Source organism: Gossypium hirsutum, chromosome A08 (assembly GCF_007990345.1).
Source record: "Gossypium hirsutum isolate 1008001.06 chromosome A08, Gossypium_hirsutum_v2.1, whole genome shotgun sequence".
NCBI lineage: Eukaryota > Viridiplantae > Streptophyta > Magnoliopsida > Malvales > Malvaceae > Gossypium > Gossypium hirsutum.
In genome coordinates, this window is record NC_053431.1 from 107,550,631 (window position 1) to 107,569,000 (window position 18,370).

The window sequence follows — 18,370 nt, forward strand, 5'->3', positions numbered from 1 at the left end:
TCATTTATTTCACCTTTGAGTCCTTCAAAAATTTATTTTTTTAATTTAGCCCTAACTACTCAAAATCACCTAAAACTTCAACACAAAACATATTAATCTTTAACATATCTTTCACTTTTCATCAACAACTATCAAAAAGCTCAAGCACTCATCAATGGCAAAACACAAAATCATCATCAATCCACAAAATTGAACCATGGGTTTTTAGAACTCAAGTCAACTACTAAAACATGCATGCATCTCAAGAACAACATCAAACATACCTTAGTCTAGCAAACCACCATAGCCGATTTTCTCAAGCTCTTCCCCTTCCTTTCTTTCCTCTATTCGGCCAAAGGTGTTCAAGAATGAACACATTTTTTTTTTGTTTTCTTTCTTCAACTCACGGCAACAAGGGGGGTATGGATGAGACCATTTTTTTTCATCACCCTTCCTTTCATTGTTTAATTCCTTTCTTTAATTTATTTTAATTATCATGCTTAATATTTTATTTTCCTTACCATACATCACTAACACAACATGTTGGTGACATGTTTCCACCCATAGCATGGCCGGCCACTACATATTAGGGAGGGGGAATTTGACATGCAAGTCCCCTTTTTCTTCCACATGCACTAATAGGTCCTCATGCATTGACCTATCACATTTTAAAATTTTCTCATATAAGTCCTATTGACTAAATTCACATGCAATCGACTAAATCGAAGCTTGAAATTTTCACACATTCATGATTACATATTCTAGACAATAAACATCACATTCAAACCTTTCGGTGACTCGGTTCAGCGGTCCCGAAACCACTTCCCGACTAGGGTCAATTTTGGGCTGTCACACACCGCCCACGCGCCCACGTGCCACCCTAAGGACCACCGCACACGGTGGCTAGGGTTTAAAAACCCCTCCTTTCACTCGTCATTCATCAGGTAACTTTCTTCCTTGTATTTTTGTAATCTATATTTCTGCTAAAAAACAGTTTACATACATGCATATGTTCTAGAATAAAAAAAAGTTAAATCACCTTTTCTTTGAAACTACTTGTATTCTCTTTTTTATTTCTGTATGCGTAACCGTTACAAGGGTTACAAAGGCTTTTTTATAGCCTACTGATTTGTTACATAAGGAAAGAAATCTCTGATTTTTTGTCTATTGTATCTTTGACTGATATGCTGTAATTTCCTTGCCATTTTCTACTCTGCTTTTTCGCGTATCTGCTATTTGTTTCCTTTTCTTACAGGCAATCGAGCGAGGGATCCGGCAGTTACCATGCTGGTGTAGACGCGTGCACTGATCACGGCGCTGATGGAGGGTTACTAAAACGTCGTGAGAGACGAGCAGACGCATCCGTTGAAATTGCTTCTAGAAGCTTCTACTTGCGGCGCGAGGAGAAAGGCAGAAACCCTAGGGTTTCCTGCCTTGGTGTAACAAGCTGGGCCAATTGGGCTTTTTGAATTTGGGCTAGCTAGTTTTAATTGGGTCACGGGTGTTTGTGGGTCTGCTGGGTAGTTTAGGCCTGATTGGGTTACAAGTGTAACGGGCTTTGGGCTCACCAGGCTTTGAGGCCTGTCTATTTGTAAATAGACTTTTAATGGACATTTTAAATAAATATTTATTTATTCATATTCTGCTTTCAGCCCGGTTAAATTTGGGCTCTTACAGCCATCATGCAGCGCTAAAAAGTAGCAAGAGCATTACATAATCCAAAAGGCATTCTACGATAAGAAAATGTACCATATGGACATGTAAAAGTCGTCTTTTCTTGATCTTCAAGAGCTATTGGGATTTGGAAATAGCCAGAGAGTCCGTCTAAAAAGCAGTAGTACATGTGCCCTGACAATCTTTCCAACAATTGGTCAATGAATAGAAGAGGGAAGTGATCTTTTCTTGTGGCATCATTTAGCTTCCTATAATCAATACACACTCTCCAACCTGTGATTGTCCTTGTTGGGATTAATTCATTCTTCTCATTGGCTACAACAATCATGCCTCCTTTCTTAGGAACAACCTGCACTAGACTCACCCAAGAACTTTCAGAAATAGGATAAATAATTCCAACATCTAGGAGTTTAATTACCTCAGCTTCAACAACTTCCTTCATGTTGGGGTTCAGTCGTCTTTGAGCTTGCACGCATGGTTTATATTCATCTTCTATTAAAATTTTGTGGGTGCAAAAAGAAGGGCTGATCCCTTTAATGTCAAAAATTTTCCAAGCTATGGCCCTTTTATGCTCTCTTAATACTTGGAGTAATTCATCTTTCTCCTTAGGTTGCAAGTTGGATATAATAATTACCGGTAATGTAGAATTATTTTCAAGGAATGCATATTCCAAGTGATCCGGCAATTGTTTAAGTTCCAATTTGAGAGGTTCTTCAATAGAGGGTTTTTGCTTAAGTTCATCTTTTACCTTAATTCCCTCATATTCTGCTAGTTTTGGAGAGGTTTCATTAGAGTTTAGTTTGGTTCCTATCTCAGAATCATCATCCACCCCCTCTTCTTGGGTGAGACACAGTTCCATCGTGTCCTTATGTATGATTTCTTGAAAAGAATCTTGAGTAGCATGATCAATAGAGTCGATAAAATAACATGAGTCATCCTATTCATTAGAAAATTTTATGGCATCATAAATTTTAAAAATAATCTCTTCGTCACCTACTTTAAGTACCAATTTACCCTCAACCACATCAATTAAAGCCCTAGCAGTAGCTAAAAATGGCCGACCTAAGATTAAAGGCACCTCAACATCTTCATCCATGTCAAGCATAACGAAATCAACAGGGAATACGAATTTATCTACTTTTACAAGTACGTCCTCTATAATTCCCTTAGGATATTTAACAGATATATCAGCTAATTGAATACTCATCCTAGTGGGTTTAGGTTCCCCAAGACCAAGTTGTTTAAACTTTTTATATGGCATCAAATTAATACTGGCACCTAAATCAGCTAGTGCTTTATCAACATTCAAACTACCAATTAAGCAGGGAATAGTAAAACTTCCTAGATCTTTCAGTTTGGTTGGCAATTTATTTTGGAGTATGGCTGAGCACTCCTCATTAAGTTCCACTGTAGATAAGTCTTCAAACTTCCTTTTGTTTGTTAGAAGCTCCTTTAAAAATTTTGCATATGTAGGCATCTGCGATATAGCTTCAACAAAAGGTAAGTTAATATGTAGTTGTTTAAAAAGTTCAAGAAATTTATCGAATTGTGCATCCATGCGGTCTTTCTTCAACTTTGCTGGGTATGGGATTAGTGGTTTATATTCTTTTGGCATTAGATTGTCATTGTTTTGGGGTTCAACCTCCTTTCTATCAACTTTTTGTGGTGGCTTCTTTTTAGATTCAGCTAACACTTTCCCACTCCTTAGTGTAATTGCTTTCACGTGCTCTTTTGGGTTGGGTTCAGTGTTACTAGGTAGACTTCCTGGTGGTTGTTCAGATATTAATTTGGCGAGCTATCCTATCTGAGTTTCGAGCCCTTGGATTGATGCTTGTTAATTCTTAAGTGCTGTCTCAGTATGCTAAAAACGAGTTTCTGACACCAAGATGAATTTTTTAGCATCTCCTCAAGGTTTGGCTTCTTTTCCTGCTCGTACGGTGATTGTTGAAAGCCTAGGGGTGGTGGTGGTCTCTGATTTCCTTGGCCTCCCCATGAAAAATTTGGGTGATTCTTCCAACCTATATTGTAAGTGTTATTATAAAGATTATTTTGAGATTGAGGATTATTGCCCATGTAATTTAACTGCTCGTTCTCTATGTTGTGGCCATAGGGTGGGTATTCTGGATTGCTTGATCCACCTCCACTTGCTTCGCACTGCATTACTAGGTGAACCTGTGAAGAACCAAGAAAACCTTCAATTTTTCTGTTCAAAAATTCTACCTGATTAGAGAGCATGGTGACTAAATCGACGTTAAAAACGCCGAATGTTTTCGTTGGTTTTGTCCTCATGACTTGCCACTGATAATTATTCAGTGACATCTCTTCTATAAATTCATAAGCATCCTCAGGTGTCTTATTATTGATAGTTCCTCTAGCAGCTGCGTCAATCATCTGTCTAGTCGAAGGATTCAGGCCATTGTGAAATGTTTGAACTTGTAGCCAAAGTGGTAATCCAAGGTGAGGGCACCTTCTCAAATGGTCCTTGTATCTCTCCCATGCATCATAGAGAGTTTCTAAATCCATCTACACAAAAGAAGAAATACCATTACGTAATTTAGCTGTTTTAGTCGGTGAAAAGTATTTTAAAAAAAAGTTTTCGGTCATTTGTTCCCAAGTAGTGATTGACCCTCGTGGTAACGAGTTCAACCATTGTTTAGCCTTATTCCTCAACGAAAGGGGAAACAACCGAAGGATAATGGCATAATCGGAACCGCCATTGATTTTAAAAGTGTCGCAAAACTCTAAGAAATTCGCCAAATGAGCGTTTGGGTCCTCGTCCTGCAAACCATCAAACTGAACAAACTGTTGGATCATTTGAATGGTGTTAGGTTTCAGTTCAAAATTATTTGCAGCAACAACAGGCCTAACTATACTTGACTCAGTTCCTTTTAAAGTAGGTTTAGTATAATCATACACAATGCGTGGAACAGGATTCTGATTTACTGGATCAACGGCAATCGCAGGAGGTAGCGGATTTTCTTGGTTTTCAGCCATCTCCTCGGTTGTGGTTGAAGTATTGTCCTCTTGCTCTTCCTCTGTGTATCTTAAGTTTTGCCTTATTTCTCTTCGGTTTTTGTGAATTGTGCGATCGATCTCACTATCAAACAGTTGATCTCGATTTTTGTGACAGGTAAGTTTTATATATTTATAACTAATCGTTCTTGAAACTAAATATTATCATAATGTAGGAAAGTGTACCTATCGAACAGTAGTATACTTTTAGCAAGATCGGGTTGTCGAACCCAAAGGAACTAAAAGTACTAGTAATGACTATCTTTTTATTATCTAGCCTAAGAATAAGAGGGTTTTATTTTAACTAACTAATTATCTAAACTAAGAATTCACAGAAAATAAAATTGGGGAATTACTTTTGGAAAAACGATTGAATTAAGACAATACCTAAGGAAGAATCCATCTAGACTTCACTTGTTATTCTGACTCCGAATCGGATGATTTATTCATTTAACTTGTTCCGTAGAGATCCCTAAGTTATGTTATTGTCCCTATTCAAGACTAATAATGACTAATCCCTAGATTAAATAATTGAGACTTTTCTCTAATTAACACCCTAGGGTTGCATTAACTCAATCTATGGATCCCCTATTAGGTTTCACCCTAATCCGGCAAAATCTTGTCACCCTATCTCTAGGCGCGCAATCAACTCCGCTTAATTATGAAAAATGTACTCTTAGACAGGGTCTATTCCTCCTCTGAATAAGAGCTTATCTTGAATCAGTATCCTGGGTTATCAAAACAAGAATTAAGAACACATAATTAAGAACAAGTTAAATATTTATCATACAATTCAGAAAATAATAACAAGATTCGTCTTAGGTTTCATTCCCCTTAGGTATTTAGGGGATTTAGTTCATAACTAAAAAGGAAAACATCTCAGAAGAATAATGAATACAAAACATAAAGAAAACCCAAAGCTCTTAAAGGGAAATTGAGGGTAAATTTTCAGTCTTGATGGTGAATTCGACTTCCGAGATGGATCAATCGGCTTCCCTTAAGTAGTTCCCTGCCTCCTTTCCTCCGCCCCTTTCCTCTTCCTTTAGGTGTATTTATAGGCTTTAGAATGCCTAAAAGTCCTCAAAATTAGCCTTTTCCGAATTGGACTCAACTTGGCCTCGGCAGGGACACGTCTGTGTGTGACTACTGCAGGCCGTACTCGAACATGTTAGAATGGCACGAGCGTGTGTTCTACCCGTGTAAGTCATGCTTCGATTCTGCCAAATTGACACTGCCGTGTAGTCTGCCCGTGTGAGGAAGTCCAAGCCGTGTTGATTTCGTACGTTGGCCCATTTTCTCCGTTTTTGGCCCATTTCTCGCTCCTTTCGCTCTCCTATGCTCACCTAAGTATAAAACATGAAAATAAAGCATTAGGAGCATCGAATTCACCAATTCTAAGGAAAAATCATCCATAAAATGTGTAAAGCATGGGGTAAAAATATGTATAAATTATGGTTTATCAATAGTAATGGTCCTGACAGGTTTCTTCTAGTCATACACTATAAAAACCTGCCAAGAGTGAATAAAAGAAAAAATTAGAAAAGAAAATAAAAATTTAAATTGCAAATAAGGTAAAATGGCTAAAGTAATAAAAATTGAATATTCCTAATATCTTAGTTCCCCTGCAACGGCGCCAAAAACTTGATACGTGATATTCGTGACAGGTTTTAAAAATTTATAATTAATCGTCCTTGAAACTAACTATTATCACAATGAAGGCAAGTGTACCTATCGAGCAGTAGTATAGCTTTAGCAAGACCGAATTGTCGAACCCAAAGGAACCAAGAGTACTAGTAATTACTTTCTTTTTATTATCTAGCCTATAAATTAAGGCATTTGTTTATCTAAACTAGTTAACTAAACTAAGAGTGCACAAAGAGAAATTGGGGAAAAGTTTTTGGGAGAACTCGATTGATTAAGACAATACCCAAGGAAAAATCCACCTAGACTTCACTTGTTATTTGACTCTGAATCAGACTATTTATTCATTTGACTTGATTCGTAGAAATCCCTAAGTTATATTATTATCTCTCTCGAGACTAATAACGTCTAACTCTAGGTTGATTAATTGAAATCTCTTTCTAATTAACACCTAGTGTTGCATTAACTTGATTTATGGACTCCCTTATTAGGTTTTACACTAATCCGACAAACTCTTGTCACCCTATCTCTAGGCGTGCAATCAACTCCGCTTAATTATGACAAATTTACTCTTAGACAGGGACTTTTGCTCCTCTGAATAAGCGCATTAACTTGAACCAATATCCCAGAATATTAAGACAAGAATTAAGAACACATAATTAAGAACAAGTCAAATATTTATCATACAATTCAGATAATAATAACAAGATTCGTCTTAGGTTTCATTCTCCTTAGGTATTTAGGGGGTTTAGTTCATAATTATAAAAGAAAACATCTCAGAAGAATAATGAATACTAAACATAAAGAAAACCCAAAACCCCTGAATGGAAATTGAAGGGAGATCTTCAGTCTTGACGATGAATCCAGCTTCTGAGATGGATCAATCGGCTTCCCTTCAGTAATTCCTTGCCTCCTACTCAGTGTGTGTGTTCTAAGTGCCTCCTCAAGTGTTTAAATAGGCTTTAGAATGCCTAAAAGCCCTCAAAAGTGGCCTTTTCCGAATAGGACTATACTTGGGCTCAACAGAGACACGCCCGTGTAACACGCCCGTGTGCAATTGCTCAGCCTGTGGTCCAGGCTGTTAAATAAGCACCGGCGTGTAGTCTACCCATGTTAGTCGTGCATCGATCCTACCAAATGGACACAGCTATGTGGCTTACCCATGTGAGGAAGTTCAGGCCATGTTGATTTCCCATATGTGTCCATTTTCTCCGTTTTCGGCCCGTTTCTCGCTCTTTTTACTCTCTTATGTTCACCTAAGTATAAAACATGAAATTTCAGAATTAGGAGCATCGAATTCACCAAATCTAAGGAGAAACCATCCATAAATGTGCCAAGCATGGGATAAAATTATGTATAAATTACGGTTTATCAAAAAGCCATTCATATACATTCATTAGTCCCTAATACGAGCTCTCAAGGCCAAAAATAAACATTAAAAGTGTTTCGAGACTAAACTGAGTACCCAAGAAATTTTTAGAAAAACATTAAAAATTTTCAAGGTGCAGGGGTCGCACACCCGTGAGTCCATGCCATGTGGCTCACATGGCCAAGTGACATTCCTGTTTCCTAGGCCGTGTAGGCATTCAATGTAAGGCATACGGCTGTGTCCCAGCTTGTGTCCATCCCCGTGTAACCCTCTGACTTTGGTCACACAGTCGAGCCACACGCCCATGTGCTAGGCCGTGTGCCACACACGGTTGAGACACACGCCCGTTTCTTTGCCCATGTTAACCATTCTGAGCATTCTGTTTCTAAATTTTAAAGATGCAGGGGAAACACGGCCAAACCATACACTGGTGCACATGGCTGTGTGTCATACACGGCTGAGACACACGCCTATTTCTTTGCCCGTATGGACATAAATAGGTCATTTTCCAAGCCATATTTCTCACCCAAATTGGTACCAACCTAAAAACAACAATTTGTATATAATCATGGCATAATTAGGCATCCAAAGCCAACCAATATCAGGCTTATAACATGTTATAATAGCACACATCATCATGATATGTATATCAATATGACAAGACCATTTACATATATATACATGACAACATGTATCAAAACAAGCCAAATCAAATGGCAAAATACTTGACCAAATCATATAGGCTACATTAGCCAAACAACCTATACATGTCATTATAACCAAAATTATAAACTGCAAATACCAAAATAGCCGATAAATAGTATGATGAAATCTCTGACAACTTTCAACCTAAACGAGCTTTCGATATATATAAACCACGGAAAAAAAATAAACAAAGTAAGCAATTAAGCTTAGTAAGTTCGCAAACTAAAAAAAATAAAGCGTAATCCATTTAAGTCGATCCAACATGTCTTAGCCTGATCCTAAACAACAATAACCTCTCAAGGTTAAATATCACAACTCAATTTGGCTCAAAAGCGTAAAATATAATCATCAATCAAGATAGCCATGTATTCATATAAAACTGAAAATCCCATTTTCATGACCACAAGTATATTTCTGTTTAGGCAATTACCATTTCAATGCATAACTTATAAATTTAACATGGTATAATCCAACCACAACTTAGCCAAAGCTGAAGCACATATATACCAATCATGTTAGTCATGTAAATTCACCTATGAATCAACAATCATGGATAAACTCAAGAATTAATTAAATTTTCATATATTTCCTATAAATACCTATACTAATCTTATGATACATACCACGCCCAAAACATGTTAGCTAAATAACAAATGGTTAAAGGATGCCATAGTGTCTTTCAACAATGGTCTTATTCGTCAGATTTATGATGCCATAGCATCTTTCAAATAAGGTCTTACTTGTTAGAATCGTGATGCCATAACGTCTTTCAGCTATGGTCTTACTCATTTTTGGTATGATACCATAGTTTCTTTTAACTATGGTCTTATCCAGTTCCGATATAGTGTCATATAAACAATATATATAAACCAAAACACGGATAAACTTGACAATTACTCAAATTTCTTACACATGTATCATCTATTTCATATATCCATACACCATATAATATCATTCTCTATGTAATACATATCTATACCTCTAATAGTTCATATCGAACTCATGTCATATCATATTAGAACCTTGCCCGCTGAACCATTTACCAAATTAGGCATGTATTCACATATCATATACAAACCATTTCCGTGTAATTGCGTAAATACCTATGCTAGTTCGTATTGAACTTATATAAAATCATAACAGAATTATGTATGATTTTAACCATTATTAATTCTATGTATATGTAACACATATATACCGTGTATCCATATATCATATATAAACCATTTTCATGTAAATATCTATACTAGTTCGTATCGAACTTGTATAATCTCTTAATAACACTATACCCATTGAACCACTTAGAACATCGTAGGATACGCGGGTAGTACATACGAAGTGTACTGAATGGTAATCCGTCAATTCTTATACATGTATGCTCATACGAGCAGTAAACGGTAAGCTCATCCGAGCTGAATATCGGTAAGCTCATACAAGTTGCAAATCGGTAAGCTCCTCCAAGCTAAATATCAGTAAGCTCTTACGAGCTGTAGTGAGTTCGCAACATATGCAGGATCTTGACCAAATCGGTAACCCTAATGACATTGTCATTTGTATTCTACGAATTCTTAAGGTTCAAATAGCGCTCGGTATTTTTCGTACAACATCGATTATGTGTTCGATGATTATACATAGTAATTATACAATCCACATACATATATTCCAATTAAAGCATATAAATATGTAATTTAATTATACGAACTTACCTCGACAAGTTTATATAGACTTGAAGGCGATTAATACGAGATTTTCTCTTTGGCTCGTTCTAACTTCGTATGATGTATAACCGGATCTGTACGAATGAATTTCAATTTAATTCAATACAAATCCCATTCAATTTAGTCCAACACATATTTTTGGTAAAATTATCATTTTGACCATATACTTTAATTCTTTACAATTTAGTCCCTAGGCTCGAAAAATGAAACTCATTCAATTTTATCACTATCCAAACCTAGCTGAATATTAAGCATGCTTATATCAGCCCATATATTTTACATATTCACATTTTTACCGCACAATTTATCACATTTCTCAATTAAATCCCTATTTGACAATTTCATTAAAAATTACTTAACAAAAGTTGTTTAATCAAAAACAAGGATTTATTTTCTTCCATTAAAATTCAAAAACAGCCAATATTCTCGAATGGAAAAACCTTAGACTTTCAACCATATTGCAAATTAGTCCCCTATTTAGCTAGATTAAGCTATAATGATTCCAAAAAACATAAAAATCATCAAAAATGAGACAAGAATCACTCACCAATTGAGCTTCAAAGATGTCAAACCCTAAGGAGAAAAAATGGCTTCTTTTTCCCTTCACACTCGGTTGAAGAAGAAGAAGAAAAGATGATGCCTTTAATGTTTTATTTATTTTATCAACAATTATTAAATTCTAAATCTTCCTTTACAACTTTACTATTTGTCATGATTACAAATCCATGCTCATCCACTATCACCTTTAATGGTCTAACTACCATATAAGGACCTCCACATTTAAGTTCTATAGCTATTTAATCCCATTAGCTAATAGAACACAACTTTTGCACTTTATGCGATTAAGTCCTTTTCATCGAATTGAGCATATAAACGGTAAAATTTCTTAACGAAATTTTTATACTATCATACTATCATGCTGTAGATCACATAATAATAGAAAAATAAATTTTTCTACATCAGATTTGTGGTCTTGAAACCACTGTTCTGATTTCACTAAAAACGAACTGTTACACACAGCCATGTGCTCATAAATTTTAGGTGTAGGATTTTTCACACGGTCACAATTAGTTACACGGTCTGAGAACACGGGTGTGTGGAGTAGCCATACAGCCATGTCCTTGAGCCATACGATCTGAGATATATCACATGGCTTGGCCACACAGTCGTGTGACCCCTATTTCCAAAATTTTCAAATTTTTCTAAAATTTTTTATTTTGTTTCAAATTAGTCCCTGGTTGTTCCCAAACTATTTTTAAGGCTCCATAGGCTTGGTTTAATTTTTATAAATATATTTATGCTTGGAATAAATGTTGGAATGGAATCTTAATATTTCGAATTGGTTAATTGATTTCTATGTGATGTTAAGTGATTTGATTTTTATGGTAATACTTTGTTACCCTAATCCAGCGATTGAGATAGGTTAAGGGTGTAACAAAAACTGCAAGTAGTTTAGCCATGAAGAAAATGTGCACAAGAATAAGAGGCACGCTCAACAACAAAACACTTAGGCACAGAAGTAAGCCAAGAATAATTTATGTTCGCAACTTTATACGAAGTCGAGTTTGTAGAATCCTATGAACCTCCCTATAGAGCCCAGCTCGTTGAACCTTGCAAACCTTCTTGCAAAGCCAAGTTCGTAGTAACATGCAAGCCTTCCAACAAAGAAAGAAAGAACTGGCTTGTTGACCATGGTTGCACAATGACTTCAGATGAAAGCATCTTCAAGCAGATTGACAAAATTTGCGTTTCAAAAGTTAAAGTTGGAAATGGTCAATACATCGAAGTAATAGGAAAATGAGATATGCTAATTAGTACTCCTACAGGTATTAAAGTAATTACAAAAGTGCTTTTAGTTCTTAAAATAGATCATAAACTCCTTAGCATTGGTCAATTAATTGAGAAGAAATACACTATTATTTTCAAAGATAAATGTTGCACTATATTTGATTCATTGGGACATGAAGTTGTAACAATCTCAATGAATAATAGAAACTTTGTGCTAGACTGGAATTTTAAGGCCTTGAAAGCCTATATCAGTTCAGTGGATGAATCATATAGTTAGCACAAAAGATAGAGACATGTAAACTATAAGTTCCTTAGTCCAATGTGCAAATAAAAATAGTTGAGAAGATAAATAAAGTTGAAGATAAATATGAAGATGAAAGCTTTGATGATCGTCTTATTAAAGGTACCAGGTCTATTGTTGAAATTTATCACATATGTGACTTAACAGTATTGGAGCCTACAATTTTTAAAGAAGTTGCATGAGAAAACAACATTGGTGTTTGCTACAAAATGATCAAGAAAGAGTATTGCAAGTTGGCCGATCATGCAGTAGCAAGTAGCAAGATGAAGTGTGAGCTTATAAGCTCACCAAAATGCAAGTTGTGAACTCAACAAAAGTACGAGTTGATAGATGTACGAGCTATGAAAATGCAAGCTACAAGATGAATGAAATGTGTGCCGCAAAAGTGTGAGATCATAAAAATACGAGCTTATCAAAGTACAAGCTTGTGAGTAGGATAAGATGCAAACTTGTTGATACTCTAACAAAACCTCTTGGGAAGATGAAGTTCTTAAAGCTATGTTATAATATTAGGGTTTGCAGCATGGAGGCCAAAAAGGAGTGTTGCGAAGTGGCCATCCATGTAATGGCAAATACTGATCGTAAAGCTGCAAGCTCACTCAAGACTGCGAGCTCTCCAATAGTGCGAGCTCATCAAAGCTGCAAAGTCTTCAAAAGTGCGAGCTTTGTTAGGAAAGCTTATACATGCAAGCCTTTACTCTGCAAGTTGCCAACTTGCACTAAAACAGTGATAATTTTTTATAAGACATTTTGATTACTGATTAGGCTGAAATCAGCCAATAAAAAAGCAAGTTGTATAAATAAAATTGCAAGATTAAGCCAAGTTGTAATTATATTATAATTATTATTTACTTATTTAAGCGTAATAGTTTATGTAAATTAAAAAGCAGTTTTGGTAATGAAAAAATTGTGCACTATTTAAGTTCTCCATTTTATCTTGTTTTTGGTTTAGTTTCAGTCATTTCTTCATCAAATATCCAACAATTATTATATATTAATGCTTTTCTAACGTTAATATTCTTTTAGTAAATAGTTGAGGTATTCGTTATGTAGTCTAAAAGATGTTTTTAAAGCTCCTGAATTGGTGGTTCTCCCTACCTAACCAAACTAGTATAAAATTATTGTCTGCAACTATTTTGTCATCTTTATTGTTCAGTGCAATTTGAAGCGAGTTAATTTATAAAACTTCCTAACTACCATGACAGCTGCCATTGGAAGATTTACATGCTGAGGTGAATTGCCTTCTAAAGCAGTGATATTTAGAGGATTCCATAGATCATCAAACAAGTTCCCATGAAGGTATTTCCTGATATATCCCACACTACAAGCATGATGAGTCGCAAATCATTTCTATTCACCTATATTGATGATGCTGGGAAGTTTCAGCAAAGATGAGTTCCTTGAGTTGATTTTAAATTAAAAATTATTTTAATATTATAGTAATAAATTGGCTCACATTATGAAAGACACAAAATTTTCAATAATGTATTTAATAAATTTTGATATTTTGATATTTTAATAAATTTAAAATTTTTAATAATGTATTAAAATTTTCACCAATGAGATAAATATGATGTATTAGTTTAATTTTTATCATTTTTTTTACTTTAATTTTTAATTTTTTGTTAGCCCGAATTAGGGGTTTAAAAAGATTTTTTTTTTGTTCAACTATAAAAAATAACCTAAAACTTAGGTGACTAACGTGCACATATAAACATGATACGAAAATAATTTGACATATACAATCAACTATCATTATTTTAACATAGAATGATTGTCCTCTATTTTTTGACATGCTTTTTCTGTCTTTTGACACGTTTTTTCTTCTAGACTAGGTCCCGTTTTGTTTTTCTTTCCTGTTTTTGGGTAGTCTGCTTGTCTTATTGGTAGGAAAATAATAGAGGATTCAATTACGGGACTTTCACTGGATGATGAAGAAGATGAAATTATTCAACTGGAGGTGGAAGAGACAAATCAAAAGATCTCGTATGTGAACTGTTTAGTGGGAGTATTTCTTACTTCTAGTGTTGTTCATTTTCAAGCAATGCAATCTACTTTGGCAAGTTTTTGGCATCCAATAGGGGGTGTATCAATCTCAGATCTGGGAAGGGAGAGGTATTTGTTTCATTTTTATTTTGAAGTGGATGTGGAGAGGGTAATGAAGAATGGGCCATGGAATTTTAATTCTTATCTACTAATTCTCTATCGATTGAAGATTGGTGAGGATCCTTTAATTGTTCAATTACTTTGGGTGGAGTTTTAGATAATAATATATTATCTCCCTCTTGGTTTTATAGCAGATCCCGTTGCTCACCAGTTGGGAAATTTTATAGGGAAATTTATTGAGTATGACACTGCTGCAGTTTAATTTTGGATATAAACGCATAATGAGAGTCAGGGTGGAAGTGGATGTTAGAGAGCCTCTCAAGAGAAAAAAAGAGGATTACACTTAAAAATGGCGAACCTGTTTATGTTCGCTTTGAGTACAAAAAACTGACTTTATTTTGCTTTCTATGTGGCAATTCAGGACATTAGGAAAGTTTTTGTCCAATTAGAGTTATCCAACCACAGTCAAAACATGTTTTTAATTTGGATATTTCTCTACGTGCTTAACCAAGGAAGGGCCAAACATGGAAGAGCAAATAGCTAGTGGAAAATGATGAAGGTAAACCTTCTAATTTTGGTAACACGAGATCAACGGGGGAAAGAAAGAATGTAGGGATTCTGACATCAAATTTAGTAAATAAAGGCAATAATTGGGTTTCTATCTCAAAAGATTCTATTTCTGCTTCTGTAAAAGACAAAGGAAAGTATACTGTTACTCTAGACCCATTAAAACTTAGGGAAATGGACCAACACAATGATGATTTTGATGAGGAAATAGTAGCCCATGAAGAAGCGAGTAGTCCAATAATGTATAGTGATAGACTAAAACGACCCCGAGTACAATCTAATATTTCACGAGTTTTTGAATATGATAATTTGAATGAAACTTTTTGTACTTCATTGCAGATACAAAATAATACAAGATCGGCAGGCTTTACTAAACAGACCAGCTGGGAGCAATGAAACTCCTAAGCTGGAATGTTCAGGGTTTGGGGAGGCCTCGGATTGTCAATCATCTCTGACATATGCTGAGAGATATAAATCCCACGATGGTATTTTTAATTAAGAAAAAGCTTCAGAGTTGCAAGATAGAAAAGGTCATGCATAAGTGTGGTTTTCCTAATGGAATTGATGTTGATTCGGATGGTAGAAGTGAGGGTTTATCGTTAGGTTGGAACAGTGATTGTAAAATCACTCTTCGATCTTTTTCAAGAAGGCACATTGATGTTATGATTGATGAGGACTTAGAGAGGAAAACTTGGAGATGTATGGGGTTTTACGGAGCGCTAGAGAAGAATATGCGTAAAGCATCTTGGAATTTTCTACGAATATTGAATGACTCCCCACATATTCCTTGGGTTGTTATAGGGGATTTCAATGAAATTGCATTTTCAACTGAAAAGAAATGAGGACTTCCAAGGAAGGAAAGACAAATGTATAGATTTTGGGGAAGTCATGGAAAATTGTTCTCTTACTAATATTGGCTACAGTGGACAGTGGTTTACTTGGGAAAAAGGCCGTACAAGAATTAATAATATTCGGGAACTCCTTGATAAAGGTATTGCGAATTCTCCTTGGTGGGATTTATTTCCCAATTTTAAATTATGTCATTTGTCACATGCATTTTCAGATCATTGTCCTTTATTACTCAATTCAAATTTTGGAAACCAACATTCAAAGCAATGGTATTTCAAATTTGAAGCTACGTGGCTGCTAGAGGAATCGTGTGAAATAGAGGTGAGTAGGATTTGGGCTGAGAGTTTGGGGGCTGTTCCAAACAAGATAAAGGCAATGGGAGTGGGTCTTGAGAAATGGTTCCAAAAAATTTTAAAAAAAGTCTCTTACAAGGAAAGAGTTGGAAAAGTAGTTGCTTCAATTGAATGAAGCTATTCTCACGGATGACGTTTTGGGAGAAATTGTGGAGACTAAACTGGAGCTTAACATGGAGGCGGATAGGGAGGAGCACAGAGCTAGAGCAAATTGGCTAGAAATTGGGAATGGAAATACCTATTTTTTCCATCAATTAGCAACAGAGTGTCGTCAGAGGAATAGGGTAGAAGAGCTGGTGGATGGTGAGGGGAATATTCATGAGCGCAATGCTGATTTATTACGGCTGGCCACTGATTATTTTAACTCTTTATTTACATCGAAAAGTGTTGGAGATCCAAGTTCTATCTTGGAAGGTGTTGAGCCATGTATATCTCAACAAATGAATGAGGATCTTGAGAAGGATTTTACCTATGAAGAGGTGTGCTTGGATTTAAAAGCAATGAGCCCTTTAAAATCTTTTGGGAAAGATAGTTTAGAGGTGATTTTTTACCAACGTTTTGGCATATTGTGGGAAAAGATGTGGCTGATTTCTGCATAGAGACGTTGCAGGGGCTGCACAATATGGCTGATATTAACAGTACAAAAATTGTTTTGATTTCTAAGGTTAGTTCTTCTCGTTGCATGACTCAATTTAGACCTATTAGTCTTTGTAATATTTTATATAAAATCATTTCAAATATGCTGGTGAATAAGCTTCAAAAGATCCTTCATTTGTGTATCGACAAAGCATAAAGTGCTTTTGCTCCGGGAAGACTTATCACGAATAATATCATAGTAGCATATGAAATTTTACACTCTATGAAGAGAAAACGGGTAGGGAGAAAGGGGTCATTTGCTTTAAAACTTGACATGAGTAAAGCATATGACCAGGTTGAATGGTGTTTCGTGAAAGTTATGCTTCAAAGGATGGGGTTCTCGGATTTGTGGATTAAGAAAGTCATGCATTGTGTGGCATCGGTCTTTTATTATGTGGTTATGAATGGGGAAGTGGGTAATTTTTTTATCTCGTCAAGAGGTCTTCGTCAAGGGGACCCTATTAGTCCTTATTTATTATTTATATGCGAAGAAGGTTTGTCGTCTCTTCTTAGAATGGTAGCTTCAAGGGGAGTTCTTAATGGCTTTCGGGTAAATAGGCAAGCTCCACGAGTCACCCATTTATTTTTTACCGATAATAGCCTTATTTTTAGAGATGCAACAGTTGATGGGGCTAAAGTAATCAAAGATAATTTAGAGGTTTATGCTCAGTGTTCAGGCCAAGAAGTCGATTTTGATAAGTCGGGGATTTTCTTCAGCTCCAATGTTAATTAGATTAGAAGAGAGGAGGTGTGTCATGTTTTGGGGGTTAATTGGAGCATTAATATGGAAAAATACCTTGGTCTTCCTTCAATAGTGGGGCGCAACAAGAAGAGGGCTTTTAAGGAGCTTAAAAAGAAGTTAGTCAAGAGAATATCCAGTTAGAGCTCGAAATTACTTTCTATGGGGGGCGGGAAGTTCTTATTAGAGCTGTGCTCCAGGCTATTCCTTTGTATGCTAGGAATTGTTTTTTGTTACCGTCATCTGGTTGCAAAGATTTGGAAGTGGTCATAGCCCGATTCTGGTGGTAAAAGAAAGCTGGAAGAAAAGTTCTTCATTGGTGTTCGTAGAAGGAGTTGTTAGTGCCAAAAGAGGAGGGAGGGAAAGGGTTTCGATATTTGGCGAAGTTCAATATTGCACTCCTAGCGAAGCAGGGATGGCGTATTATGGAAAACCCAAGTTCGCTAATAGCGCGTTTGCTTAGAGCGAAGTACTTTAACGGTTCAAATTTTACGGAGGCTTCTTTAGGGGCGAATCCATCGCTCGTTTGGAAAAGTATTAGGTGTACCAAAGGACTTTTAGGTTATAGTTTGAAATGGAGGATTGGATCTGGAACATCGATGTCAATATGGCAAAGATTATTGGTTGCCAGGAAACGCTCAACGACTTCTTTTCTACAGATAGGGTGGCTAGTATGGATTGGATGGTTGATTTAATTTTGTAAAATCCTAATCAATGGAATAGAGATCTCATTTACTTGACCTTCACGATGGAAGAAACAGATCAGATGGTGAGTCTTCCTATTCCTATTACTAATCAATCTGATAAAGTAGTTTGGTTTAGCGAAAACTCAGGCATCTATTCTGTGAAAAACGACTAGAAAATGCTTTTGGATCCCCCTAATGTGAACTTAAATGAGCAAAAGCTTTTCAAGTAGATAAGGAGCTTAAAGTG

At 35.9% G+C, this 18,370-nt stretch overlaps 1 non-coding gene across 1 annotated transcript; it reads left to right on the top strand.

Annotated features, from left to right (window-relative positions):
* The first annotated feature begins 4,102 nt into the window (after window positions 1–4,102).
* On the top strand, window positions 4,103–4,208 carry LOC121205681 (small nucleolar RNA R71). The gene has a single exon (XR_005900757.1). It is a non-coding gene; the product is annotated as a small nucleolar RNA R71 (small nucleolar RNA).
* The last annotated feature ends 14,162 nt before the right edge of the window (window positions 4,209–18,370 follow it).